The sequence below is a fragment of the Hakea prostrata genome, chromosome 4, assembly GCF_041222555.1.
Source record: "Hakea prostrata isolate BN-2017 chromosome 4, UWA_Hpros_2, whole genome shotgun sequence".
Lineage (NCBI taxonomy): Eukaryota > Viridiplantae > Streptophyta > Magnoliopsida > Proteales > Proteaceae > Hakea > Hakea prostrata.
In genome coordinates, this window is record NC_142603.1 from 36,148,895 (window position 1) to 36,163,875 (window position 14,981).

Sequence of the window (14,981 nt, forward strand, 5' to 3'; positions counted from 1 at the left end):
CTGCAATTAGATTGGAAAGATATACCCAACTAACATTTGAGGGATTGCTTATTAAATATCCTGCTACTTGGTAGTAGAAGGTTTAAACACGAAAAAATTGATGGACAAACAATAGCAAGATGAAACAGCAAAGAAATATCAACAAATTGTGTCCCATGTATATAACCACTATTCATGTTGGTTCTAAACTTGAAAATCCTAAATAAGAAATAACAACCATTCCAAATTCATAACCAAGGCATTCCATAAAGACGAGATATTCTCAACTAAAACAACAAATAGCAATAAATAAAGACAAGACAAGACATGTGGATAACGGTGACGTCCATATCCATCTTATCCAATAGGGACCAAACCCATGACCCTAACAATCACCACATACAAATCTTGTCAACAGGAACTCATCCATAAATCCATAAACAAGGGGGATAAACTGGTCCAGATGATTGTCAACTATTTTGCTATATAAGCTACAAAGTTAATCATACCTTGAATACACGCTCACACCTCTCTAGATCATTGGAAATCACAGCAGCAGCCAAGCCATAGCTGCAAGAGAGAGAGTTTACAAATACGTTTAGTCAATTACCCCAATCAAAAAAGAAGAAAGAAACATGGAAATACAATATTAGATCTATTTTTAACTACACGGAGGCTCTGAACTTTATAAATCTAGCTAGATGTTTGCGTTTATCAAAAGTTTAGTGGCTGCATCCACCTAGAAGAGTTGTATACTTGGAACCATGTTACTACTGAAAAGCTATCCCCAGCCTAGTTTACTTGAATGAATTTTTTTATGACACCTGGCTAAGTGGGATCAAGAAGGCCTAATCACTTCTAAATGGTTAGATTCCAATCCAGTGTATTTTACCCCCAAATCTACTCTTACCCATCATCCAAAAAAAGAAAAAGGTAACACGTCATACATGACCTGCAAAATTAAATTAAAAGAGAAAAAAAGAAAAGAAAAAAAACTGCACTCCTTCTAATAGTAATAATCCATGGCCATTGATGAGTCACTTATTTACATTTACACTCAAAAGTCAAAACAAATACAAACAAAAAGGAAGCATTAGGCTTGTGATTAACATCTTTAGACATGATTCATGCAACCTTCAGATCGAACCTGAACTATGCTAGCATTAGGCTTGTGATTAGCATCAAAAGTATCTACTGTAGATATTGTAAATGCAGAATTCGTCATTCGATCAAATAAATTACTAACCACTTTGGATTTTGAACTGATGAATCGCTGAAAAGGGAAAAACATCTACCTTTTTTTTTAAGTTCTTGGAGCTGAGCATTAAATTCATCAAACTTCTTCAAGGACACAGGTCAGCTTCATCAACTGCAGGAGCCCCACCCTGCTCACTGAGTTTAAAATTCCTAGCAATCTCTGCACATATCTTCCCATATTTTCTGCAATGCAAACAGAATAACAATTTGTGATTTCTTCAGTTTCATACGCATTGCTACATGTCCAAAGAAAACCAAAGGATGCTAAATGTAAGGCAAATCCAGTTGAAAGAAAATTTGCAAGGTACAAAAGTTTAAGATGGATTGCCTGCAACTGCTGCAGCAGAGACCCACAAGTTGTAGCACAATTGGTCTAAAGGGACTATGTAGCAGAAAGGGACTTAACCCTACCTAAAGCACAATTGATTATATGAATTGCTGTCAAATTCATATAATTGACTTTAAGAAACAGGTGAAAGAGAAAAGGGTAGGAGAAGCTAGAGCAGATCAGATCAGATCAGAAAAAGGTAACTAAATTAACTTCATATTCACCATATCCCTCTGTTCTGGCAAGCTTCTCTTCATCATATACAAAGTAACCACTGCAAGTAGTGGCTGCTAGTAGTAGTGGTAGTATATAATGTTGATAAGGTTGATGGATACTTAACGTATAAGGAACCAACTAAAATTGGAAACCACCAAAGTAAGCTAATGCTAAGAAAGCCAAACTGCCAAGTTATTCCAACATAATTTACCCAAACAATTAAGAAACTAAAAATAACTTATAACTAATTCCAGTCCTTGTTGGACCAAAAACCCTTGGATGGTTTTGTTTGGATTTGGGTTTGGGTTTCCAAAACCGATCATACCTGTCCAACCATTAAGTGCACCCACATCCATCAGCACCCCATATGGTAACCCATCGGTTTTATTAAGATATGTCTTCTCCTCCACTTCACACACCCCTTCAAGAATGATTCCGTCAATAGGAATTACTTCTCCAGCCTTGATCGCGAGGATCATGTTCACCTTCACATCTTTTGCATCAATGATAGCTCCATTATCAGCTAAGGGGCTTGCTGAGGGGCCATGCTCAACAAAGAGGTCATAGCTTCTGTAGCCTATGACAAAAAGTCATTCTCATAAGGATTATTATTTTTAACCTAAGTCTTTGGTATAGGAATGTTACATATTAATGGAGAGAGAGAGAGAGAGAAAGAGAGAGAGAGAGAGAGAGAGAGAGAGAGAGAGAGAGAGAGAGAGAGAGGACCTTGAAACTGTATAACCCATCAGGACAATGGAGTTATGGTGGAAGTTTGGTGACAGATTTGGTTGGAACTCAACACTCCAATTTCCTTCTCAAAAGCAGCCCTGCATGAAAAGAGAAAATCCAAAATTTTTAAATTATAAAATTACAAAAGCACTTGATAGAGTCACCAACTCAGATCTGAAACTCAGTCACAGCATGTTGGAACAGCTTAAAAACACCTTAGAACAGCTTAAAGTTGGCACTCTAGGGTTTCAACCACTTAATGATCAAATACCATACCTTGTTTGAGAAAGGCCACTGCATTCCTGAACTCTTCATGGAAGCTAAAGATTAAACAGGAACACAAAGGAAACTAAATCAGTTGGGTAAGTGATCAGAACAAATCATACATGAAATAGCAAAAATAACAGAAACCCATTTCAAATCTTGATCAGACTTACCAAGAAGCTAAATCAAATCTGAAGATAAAAGCAAATACGAGGTACAGGGTGGTCAAACAGGTGATCAGATCCTTGGGAACACCATTATACACGAGGATCAAAATGGACATAAAGACATAATAATAATAAATAATAAAGTCCCATTGTAAGTTCTGTTAGCCCAAGTCCCAACTGATACCCTAAGACATCAGCAGTTACACTTGTTCACCTTTTTGCATTTCAAGTGAGAACAATTTATTGAATTTGTCCTACAAAAGACAGCAACTTCTATAAATCAACTAGATCTTCATATAGCAGAAATGACTGTGGGAGAAACATTGGCCTTTTTTGCAAGATGCCAATGGTAGGCTCACAATATGGAGTTGTAACACCTACCTTCTTTGAGATGACCAGCTTTAATCGAAGAGGCTTAGACCGATGAGTGAAACTGAATTTAATCAACTAATTCTCAACATTGAAACCTGCAGAGATGTTGGCAGAGTTGGTAGGAAGAGGAAGGGAGGCAACATTAAACCAGATGCCAACCTTGATATATACAGCCTAATGTGCAGGCTGATCAGAGTAAATTGAAAATGTTAACTATTTCGAGTGGTTAATCAGAGTACAAATCTTCCAAGTCACTAGTCGTAAATTTAATTCATTGATTTGCAGAAGCTAGCTGCAGGATTGTTGATGGGTGTAAATTCTTGATGAGCCCCGGGCTCAAAAGGCCAGAGCAGCAAAGGCAGCTCCACAAAGTCATTGCAAAACCAGTTCCTGATAAGGTAATAGAGATTAGCCCAGGTACTAAGAAGAAAAACAAACAGCGGAAGCCTCTGAACCAAAGAAAATAAAGAGAAGTAGAAGGGTCATCGAAGAAGAAAACCCAAACCATGACAGCAGTCCTTACAGCTAGGAGCAAGGTTAATCTCTTTTAGAAACCTCCATTCTTTTCCTTTTTCTGTATAGGAAAAATGAAATACCATGAAGTCTCCATCTACATGATGGCATCCCTTAATAATATGGTTTCATAGAAAGACAACTAAATAGAAAGAATACAAATAGAAAGAAACTGAAGACAGTTTACAAAAACTAAATTAGAGCACACACTATTGCTATTGCCAAAGAAGACGATACATTCATCTGTACTGTACCAATGTTTCACCACCCAAATCTCCATCCAGGTATCACTTTAAAAATGGGAAGAAAAAAAAATTACAAAATCCTTGGTCACTTGTAAACTAACTAGGAATCCAGATATTTTGTAGACACAGATAGCTGAAAACAGAAACGTGAATGGGAGAAACTAACTGTATGGTGGGTGTGGGTGATCTGAGGATTGAAGTACAGAATTGGTATATTGAAGGCAACGAAACATAATTGGTATGAGGCTAAGTTGCGCACTGTACCTGAGGATGAGCTTCGTTGCAAGCGAAATGATGGGAGAGGCTGGGAATGATCCCTGCCTTCAACCTCACACACTTGATGAAGTAGTTGTTACTTTAGGTAACTAAATCAAGGCATAAGACCAATGGCAATAGTTTTGTAACTTTTCGGAAGAGACTAATTTACTGAACCTTCATGATCAACAAGACCACCTCTTCAAGTATGACTAATACAAGACCTCATACCTGCAACAGGGCAGAATAATTACACATCGTTACAAAGAACTGGAAGAAACATTTAAGGGGGAAAAATCAGCAGGGGAAAAACACAGATGTGACAATACCCAAACCTATTATTATGAGTTAGACTTAGGGTAAATTAAGATCTAGCATATAAACAAATCCTTTCCACCACTGTACCAAATCGAAAAAAGAAAAAAGGGGTCTATCATGTAACTAGAAGAGGAAGAACAAGCAAAACGACAATGGTCTTCTTGTATGAACGGTACCACCATTGTACCAGATCGAAACACTAGTAGCTAGATATCAGTTGACGGAAACAAGGCTCGGTGTGAACCAAAAGAATGGATGACATGGCTTAACCTAATCTCATCACATCCTTGAAACTTTCTACCTATCAAAAACGATAACAAGGATGGCAAAAAAACACTACCAAAAACAACATTTCGGAGCCATCAGTAAAATCGAAACTGAAAATAGCTTAAGGACTTGGAATCCAAATCTTGAGAATAGATGAAACAAGTGGTGAAAGCGATTCCAGCTTACCCTAAATCGCAGAGAGCATAGAAAAGAGAGAAAAGCTGTGTTTCACCGCAAGCTTGCGATTCGCCGGCTTGTCCAGGGAAAAACCTCCGTAACTATGGTCACCTAAACTTGCGAGTGCCCAAGCTGATCCAAATTTCGAGTGGATTTCTCACCAAAGTCCTATGGTCTATCTGAGTTCTGAAGCTGTCGTCTGAAATAAAAAAACAAACTAAGTTGAGAAGCTCAAAATGAAAATCGAACGAAAAAGGGTGAAAAATTGGCGCGGGAGGATTGAGGGAAAAGCCGGCGGTAAAAGGGGAGGAAAAATCTAGGGTTATTTACAGCGGTTTCGATGAAACCGCTGCTTATATTTATCTTCAGTGGCGGTAATATTAAAACGCCGCTAAATATATTAATATTTAGTGGCGATAATTTATGGAAGGCCACTACTATTTGCTATTTAGCGGCGTTCGTGGAACAAACGCCACTAATATTTTAATACTTACCGACTGTTTTATAAAACCGCTACCAAAACCTTGGATTTCCACTCAACCCTTCTATCGCCCAAATGGAGCCCGTGTTTTTAACTAATTAGTGGTGGTTTATTGAAAATGGCCAGTAAATATCCATTATTAGTGGCGGTTTATGATAAACCGCCACTAATTAAACGTCACTAATATCCATTTGATTTCCATTAAGAAGATAATGTCTAGTTGGTGTTCCCGTTTTAGGGGTCGGACTATTGGGGAGCCACCTATACCTTGACAACTCTAGCGTATACAATGAAAAATAGATCCCACGCACCTTCTGGGCTAATTGGACACCCACTTTGAATTGAGATGCATGTAAAAGCTCCATTTTCTCTGGTAGAAGCTGCATCCGTAGGAAGATTTTATTGAAAAACCACTTTGATTAGCTCTCCAATGTGCTAGCAAGATATCCCGTTAACTGACTAGCTAGGGTTCTCCAGCCAAAACTTTCTACAAGTCTACTCTGTTCTCAAAGGAAAACAAGGATTTATGATGCTCAAGAGGGGGCATGAAACACCAAATCTTTGATTACAAGCTCTAAAAAGTATAATGACCATTCTTAGGTATCTTTTGCCATCTTGAACAAGACCTACTTGTGTCGGAGACCAGGAGGAGAGATGAGTGTCTCTACGGTATGACCATCAATGATTATGGGGTCTTCTTCAACTTTACTTTTCAAGGGGATTTAGTAGAGTGGTAAAGAGTCATACCTTTTATTAAAGAGGTTATGGGTTCGACCTCACTGACGGTATATGTAATCTCCTATACATAAAAATCTCTTGCTTAAAAAATAATAATAATAAGGATAAATATCACTTACCTCCCCTCTTAGCAGGACAAATAGCACTTACACCTCTTCTTAGTTGGATAATATCACTTACATCCCCTCTTACCTAGCAAATATATCAAACACCTCCCCTCTGTTAACTTTCATGATTAAATTTAACTTTTATCGTTAAATATTTTTCTAAGACCCCAAACTACCCTTGGCTAGAAATATTTTTTTATTTTAAATCCTAAATTATTGTAATTACCCTAGTAGTTAAACTAATAAATTACCCTCAATTAAAATAATTATTAAAAACCAAAACACCATAGTTAAAACCCAAATTATCTTTAATTATTAAAAACCCAACATACCTTTTTTTTTTTTTTTTTTTTAAGAACTAAATGTATCAAACAATTATAAAAACACCTATTACTATCAAGTAAAATAAAAAAAAAATGCAATTAAAAAAAAGAAGGTATCTTGATAAAATTAAACATGTACTTAAAAAAAAAGTACTACTATCAAGTAAAATTAAAAATGCAATTAAGAAAAAGGGTATGTTGATAAAATTAAACACGTACTATTATTTTGAGTTTTTTTAATTGTTTAATAATTTCTTTAAAAAAAGGGTATATTGGGCTTTTAAAAATTAAAGATGATTTAGGTTTTAATTATGGTGGTTTAATTTATAATAATTATTTTAATTGAGGCTAATTTATTAGTTTAACTATTAGGGTGATTATGGTAATTTAAGGTTTAAAATAAAAAAATGTTTTTAATCGAGGGTAGTTTGGGGTTTTAGAAAAATATTTAATGGAAAAAGTTAAATTTAACTGAGAAAGTTAACAGAGGGGAGGTGTTTGATATATTTGCCAGGTAAGAAGGGAGGTATGTGATATTATCCAACTAAAAGGGGATGTAAGTGCTATTTATTCAGCTAAGAGGGGAGGTAAGTGATATTTACCCTAATAATAATAGAGGTTTAAAGTTATCTTCCATGGCCAGTTGGAAAGAGATACATGATGAAAGAGGGAGGAAGAGGAAGAAAGGGAAACTAATGAGGCGGTGGGTAAGGAATGAAACCAGCCACACAGGGCGGAGAGAATATAGGTTGAAAGTAGGGATGTAAACGGACCGAATTCAGATAATATCCTTTCGATTTTTAGACAAATTCAGTCGGATTCAGATGATAATCAGATAGTTATTTTCTTTAGTAGATTCTTCTAAATGGGCATGAATAAGATCAAATACAATTTTTCGACTACCTGCTTACATCCTTACCATTTTATTTGTGAGGGTTAGGTTTGAAATTTAAGAATTTAGCAACTTTGGTAGCTATTTTATTAGAAAACTAGAAAAATAGTCATGTATCACTAGTAAAAATTTTATAATAATAATAATAAAAATAAATCTAAATAAGTAACTTAATCGGATAATTTAATCCGACGAATAATAATCAGTAAGAAAGGGGTATACCATATCCGCATCCTATTAGTAATTCGACGGATTCGGATACCCTAAACGGATGCGGATGCGAATTCGAAACCGAATTTCGATTATCCATTTACACCCTTAGTTGAAGGCAGAATCAAGACCGAACGCTCAAGTAATTTGTACTATATATAGTAGCACCTTTGGAGTTACAAATACAGGATGAAGACTGAGAAAAAAGGTAAAGAAAAACAACCTATTTAGTTATGAAAGAGCCAGATCAACTTAAGGAGTGCAAATTAACCATCAGTTCTCCTTTAACGTAGAAGAATCTCACCAATCGTGTGCCTCTAAAACATGGATGGAGGATAATAATAGATCCACATTTCAATCATTAGCAACAGTAAACTCACCCACTCTATCCAAAGATTCAATGCTTAAACTACTAGTGGAAGGCTAAATTTGGTAATGATCAGGGGCGGACCTATGAAGGGCCGGAGGGGGCCATGGCCCCCCCTCGGATTTTTTTAAATTTTATGCATATTCCCCTAATTCCTTTAATCTTTCCTGTTTTTTCTCTTCCCACATGTGAAATGCCCCCCCCCCTCCAATATTGTGAACAATTTTTAAACGTAAAATGATAGGTATAAATGTCATTCCTAATAAAAAAACTAATTCATCAATCCCTATTTATTCTCCCCTCTCTTCTCTCTCATCTTTTCTTCCTATTTATTCTCTACTGTTTCTATAAACGTGGGTTAAAAGAAATTTTTGAAAAAAAAAATCTTACTAGTATTCAAAAATCAAAATGTTATTTTCAATTAAAAACTAACTCTTCAATCCCTATTTATTATCTTATCTCCTCTCCTCTATCCTCTTTTTTTCCTATTTATTCTCTTCCCTTTCTATAAGCGTGGCTTAAGAAAATTTGGAAAAAAATCTACTTCACAATTAAGTCTCTTTCTCTTTCTCAATTTATTTATTGTTTCTTTTTTTCTCTTTTCTTTTGTTATTCTTTTTAATTTGATTTTATATTCTATGTATCTTTATTTCTTTTGCAATTTTTGTTATTTGATTTTGTACTGTGAATAAAATGTCTATAGTTAATAGGTAACTAACTACCATTGATTTGCATATCTTACCTAAAAAAAATTTTGGTTTTCATCTCCTACCAAAGAAAATTTTAGTTTGCAATTAACTTTTTAGGGTTGAAGTCATGTGTATATTTTTTTTTTATATTGTCCCTTTAATTTTACCTATATTTTGTTGGAAAAAAATATATCATTATCAATAATTTATCATTTTTTCCAAATATGTGTGGGCCCCACAAAATATATGTGGGTCTATTCTTTAATTTAATAAAATAATTTAGCCATGAGACCCCAAATAGGAAGGTTACTGCCCCCCCCCCCACTATTGCATCCTGGATCCGCCACTGGTAATGATGGACTAGTAGATCAAATCATAGAATCATAAAAGGATCTATTTATGCTATTATAAATAAAAGGTTTCAATCTAGTGTCAACTATATGTGGAAACCGAAGCTTTCCATATAAAATTGTATGGTCTTGAACCATTTCAAAAACAATATGATATGGTTTTTATTGTAGTATAGAACAATGATGGTTCGATCGTATTGTGATATGGAGAGTTTATGATCAGACCGGGTTCATACCTGGTCCGACCCTCGACCCCGGTCGAGACGGAGAAAAATGAATCGCTCCCAAGCGAACCGAATCCGGAAGATGGCTTGCTGAAGAAGAAAGCTTATTCAGCTGCAAGCGTGCCCTAATCTTACTTATGGATTAGGGTAATCACCCTGATGATGGCAGACTCAAACTGACGGCTGCGGATAATCATTATCAAAGGGATAACTATCACATAACCTAACGGTTATCTCAGGAGTCCTCTACTAGCACAAACTAGTAGAAGTCTATCGCTCAACGGATCTAACTGAGGAGATCCAACGACTACCCGAGGAAGGCTCAAGTGCATCCAACGAAGGAGATTCGAATGTACACTCTATATAAACCTCACTACCATACAAGGTGAGGGACGGATCAATCGATCAATAAGAATACTATCTGAGACTCAGGTTCGGATACATACCGATAGACCTAAACTATCGGCGTTACGCTATCTAGATCACCTTTCCCGTTTCTTCATTCATTAGCTCTCTGACTTCTAGTAGAGCCGTTTGTGATTAAGTTCATCAATCGACTTAGCCTTCGGAGGTGGACTCCCGACCCCAGCGGTCGGGCCACATCTGACGCTTTCGTTTTGCAGGACATCACGTGGAGATCCAAGGGCTAAGCAGATTTTGGACGCATCATTTGGCGCCGTCTGTGGGAAAGACTTGAAAAAGCCATGGTGACTAGATCAGCGGCCGCAGCAGCCGCACAACGCAATTCCGGTGTTCGAGATACACCGGGGTGAATGATCCAGATATTCCCCGGGAAGGCCAAAATCCTATCGAGGTGGATGATGGCCGGGAGGACGTAATCCTCCTCCCCGATACAATCCAAGATCAATTGGATCAGGTAAAGATTCAACTCTTGGAGGTGAGCCAAGCACTCCGCGTGCTCACCAGACGAGTGGTTTTACCACAAGAACTTGATCAACACGATTCAGGGAGACGTGCATTGCCACGTGACCAGAGAATGGCTGAAGACAGGAATGTTGATCAGAATTTCCGTGAAGGAGACCGAGGACTTCGGAGGATCGATATCAACCGAGGCGAGGCGATCGGTTCGACAGACCGCAAGAGAGTACAACTGATTCAAATACAAGGTTGGATACAGGGGTAAGAACTCACTCACCCACGATCGGAAGAACCGTTCGTGATGATGGAGCAGTTCGTGACGAGAGAAACGTTCGTGAAGGACGGGCTGTTCGTGATGATCGAGTAGCACGTGATGATCGTGTTAATCGAGGTCGTGATCGTATTGCTGAAGATCACCCGACCCAGATTGGTCAAGAATTGGCCAACATCAATGAGAAGTTAGGGCGGTTGGCTAAGGGAAGAATAATCGAGGATGTTTACTCGGTCATTCGGAAGACTCCTTTTCTTGAGCCAATTGCGGGATATCGGTTTCCCCATAACTTCCGTTTGCCTACCTTCTCAACATTCGATGGCTCCGGAGATCCAATAGCTCACATCGGCTATTACCAACGGGACCATGGCGGTTTCGGGTAATTACGATGAAATTTTATGCGGGGTTTTTGGTTCATCTTTAATCGAGCAACACGAAGTGTTTTCTAACCTCCCATCCGGAAGGATCGTAAACTTCGACGAATTGGCACGCCAATTCATAGGGCGATTCCGTGTGGGATACGAGTCAAGAAAACGGAAGAAACCTTGTTTCTTGTCAAACAAGGAAAGAACGAATCGATCGAGAGAGTTTACGAAAAGATTCAACAAAGTGACGATGGAGATAGAAAACTTGGATGAACAAGTAGCCGAACCGCTCTATTCACAGGACTCACAAATCGGAAACTCCTGGAGTTATTACTACGGGATATACCCACGACTTATGCTTTGAGTTGGTACAACGATGCCGAACAGGCTGAAGTCATGGAGATTCTAGATGCGCGCCAAGGAGATAATAAAGTCTCCAATAAGGAACAAAAGGCTCTGAGCGAAGCGGAAGCCAAAGAAGAATGTTCGTGATCGGGTTGGAAAATCCCAGCCTTGGCGCCAAAGATCCCCTGTAGAAGTGAGTACACTCCATTGAATGCTCCTCGGGCTGATATTTTGAATATCCTCAAAAGAAAAAATATTTTGAAGTGGCCGCCTAAAATTCTTTTGAAACCCGGAGAGCAGCTGGATCGGGAAAAGTATTGCCGATTCCACAAGGACTATGGTCATTACACTAATGACCGTCGTCATCGAAGGCAGATATTGAGAGATTGATATCTCAGGGACATCTGTCCAGTTTTGTTAGCAGGAGAAGGGAGGAGCCACGTGGGCCACGTGCAGCTGCTCCAAAGAGGGATCGTTCGGTTAGTTCAGAACGATCGAGGGAGGCCCCGAGGTCTAAAAAGGGCAAGGAGGTGATGGAAGCTGCTACTCGGTCACCGATCCTTACCATCTTCGGGGGTCCAGAGCCCGAATCATTCCGGAGTCTGAAAACAAAATCCAAATTTGTTGGATCCGGAGAGGCGCAAAAGCGAAAGAAGCTGAATGGTGAAGATTCTATCACCTTTAGCGAGGAAGACGAAAGAGACGTATGTTTACCTCATGATGATGCTATAGTCATCAAGGTAGAGATTGCACGGCGGGAAGTGCATAGAGTATTGATTGATACAGGGTCTGCAGCTGACCTAATTTCTTACGAAGTGTATCAAAAATTGAAGGTGGATCAGGACTTGATGAAACCTTCATCTACACACCTATATGGCTTTGCAGGGTCATCTGCAGTAGTGGAAGGATCGGTTCAGTTGGATCTTTCCATTGGAAGTTTTCCTAAAGAAACAACTGTCCGAATCAATTTTTTGGTGGTTCGAGAACTACCAGCCTATAATATGATTATCGGGCGACCATCTTTATCCAAGATAGGTGCTATTGTTTCAACAAAACACCTGAAGATAAAATTCCCGACTGATATGGGAATCGGTCAAGTCTCCTCGACCGGAAGATCTCTCGGCGGTGTTATGTTGCCTATTTAAAAGACAAGGAGGGTCCGAGGAAGGTTACTTGCCCTCCCCATAGAAGTTCGAGATGATCGGGAAGAGACAGAGATGCAAAGGCCCGAACCGATGGAGAAATCGGAGCAAATCCAGCTGTGTACCGAGGATGAGAAAAGGATTACTTATATCGGGTCGAACAATTTGGAAGAGTTTAAAGATGAGTTGAAGTTATTTCTTCAACGAGAATAAAGATGTATTCGCATGGTCTGCGAGGACATGCCCGGGATCGATCAGGCCATTGCAGAGCACAAACTCGGATAGACCCTAAGGCGAAACCAAGTGATACGAGAAAAGAAGAAATTTCTCTATTGAAAAGTATGAAGCCATCCGGAGCGAAGTTGAAAAACTTAAGAATTCTGGTTTCATAGAACCAATCGAGTGCCCAACTTGGTTGGCCAACGTGGTGATGGTGAAAAAGGCGAATGGGAAGTGGAGAATGTGTACAGACTACACGGATTAAAACAAAGCTTGCCCAAAAGATTGCTACCCGTTGCCTCGGATTGACCTCTTGATAGATGCGACTTGCGGGATATGAAACTTTAAGTTTCATGGATGCCTACTCGGGTATAATCGGATCCTTATGAATAAGGAGGATGAGAAGTATACGGCTTTCATGACTGATCGTGAGAGCTATTATTACAAAGTCATGCCTTTTGGCCTGAAAAATGCAGGAGCGACATATCAGAGGGCCGTCGTCAACAAGATTTTCAAAGAGCTGATAGGAAAGAATGTTGAAGCGTATGTTGACGATATGCTGGTGAAAAGCTTTACAAAAGCAAATCACATTGCAGATTTGACTGAGGTTTTTTCAGTATTGAGGAAGCATCAAATGAAGTTAAACCCCGAAAAATGTGCCTTTGGAGTCTCCTCGGGCAAATTTTTGGGTTTCATGGTATCACAGAGGGGAATTGAGGCTAATCCTGCCAAAAATACAAGCTCGATTGATATGGAGGCTCCCAAAACCGTTCGGGATGTACAATGTTTGACGGGGAGAGTTGCTGCCTTAAATCGATTTATCTCCAAGTCTAGAGAAAAATGTTTGCCTTTTTTCAAGGCACTTAAAGACCCGAAGGGCAATAAGGAAGCAAAGTGGACTGAAGAGTGCCGAGAAAAGCTTTCGAGGAATTAAAAGAAGCACTTGGACAACCACCGATCCTGTCCGGACCGGAGAGAAGGGGGAAATATTACAGCTATATCTAGCGACATCCCTTTCGGCGGTCGGTGCGGTACTTGTTCGGGAGAAAGATAAGAAACGATGGCCGATTTACTATGTAAGCCACGTGTTGCTAGATGCGGAGACGAGATATTCGCAGATTGAGAAGCGGGCTCGGCTCTCATGATGGCCGCCGGGAAGCTAAGGCCATATTTTCAGGCTCATCCAATTGAGGTATTTACAACTTTTCCTCTTAGTAAAGTTCTTAACAAACCTGATTTGTCCGGAAGGATGGTATCCTGGTCGGTTGAGCTCGGTGAGTTCCAAGTGAGCTTTAAGCCCGGAAGCGCAATCAAGGCTCGGGCATTAGCCGACTTTGTAGTAGAAACTACTGCACCGGTGGAACCCACCATTGAGGATCCCATTATACCAACCACTTGGGAGGTATATGTGGATGGTTCGAGTAATAAAGATGGAGCAGGGCGCTGGAATTCTATTAAAAAGTCCAGCGGGATTTATTATTCGATATGCTTTGAGATTCGCATTTGATGCAAGTAATAACGAAGCGGAATATGAGGCCCGATAGCGGGACTTCGGTTGTCAAAAGCATTAGCTATTACAGATGTTACTATTTATAGTGACTCTCGGCTTATAGTCAACCAAGTCCGGGGGGAGTATGGCATTAAAGAACCACGCTTGCAAAAATATCGGGAGATAGTGCGGGCATTTCGGAACCAATTTCGGAATTTGAAGATATCTCAGATTTCGAGGAATGAAAATTCGGTGGCGAGATGAGCTATCCCGACTAGCCAATGCCAAGGAAAAGAATCTAGACCCTTCGGTCTACATTGAAGAGGTAACTTTTCCAAGTTATCATGAGAAAGAAATTTCTTATATTGAAGCGGAAACGTTGCTTTGGATGGATCCAATAATCGAGTATCTAAGAGATGACAAGTTACCCGAGGATCCAAGTAGAGGCAAGGTTGATCAAGATTCGATCAGCTAGATTTGTCATTTAGAATGGGAGACTATACAAAAGATCTTATGCTGGACCCCTTATGAGATGTATAGGCCCCGAAGGAGAAAAATAAGCTTTGGCTGAGGTTCATGAAGGAATTTGTGGAGCTCACATGGGTGGCCGAGCCCTGGCCCACAAAATTCTAAGACTTGGGTTATATTGGCCTAAGATCCAAGAAGCTGCTATGGACTACGTTCGTCGATGTAGTAATTGTCAAATTCATGCTACAGATGTCGAAGCGCCCGGCGGAAACTATGACTTCAATTTTAAATCTCATTCCCTTTGCAATGTGGGGAATTGATATCATGGGCAAATT

At 39.2% G+C, this 14,981-nt stretch overlaps 1 long non-coding RNA gene across 2 annotated transcripts; it reads right to left on the reverse strand.

Annotated features, from left to right (window-relative positions):
* Window positions 1–3,190: 3,190 nt before the first annotated feature.
* On the reverse strand, window positions 3,191–5,303 carry LOC149018759 (uncharacterized). Of its 2 annotated transcripts, XR_016173192.1 has the most exons (4): window positions 5,097–5,303; window positions 4,335–4,556; window positions 3,836–3,886; window positions 3,191–3,702 (listed from the first exon to the last, which is right to left on the reverse strand). It is a non-coding gene; the product is annotated as an uncharacterized LOC149018759 (long non-coding RNA). The 2 variants fall into 2 exon arrangements; XR_016173191.1 differs by having other exon boundaries at window positions 3,191–3,886.
* Between the last annotated feature and the right edge of the window lie 9,678 nt (window positions 5,304–14,981).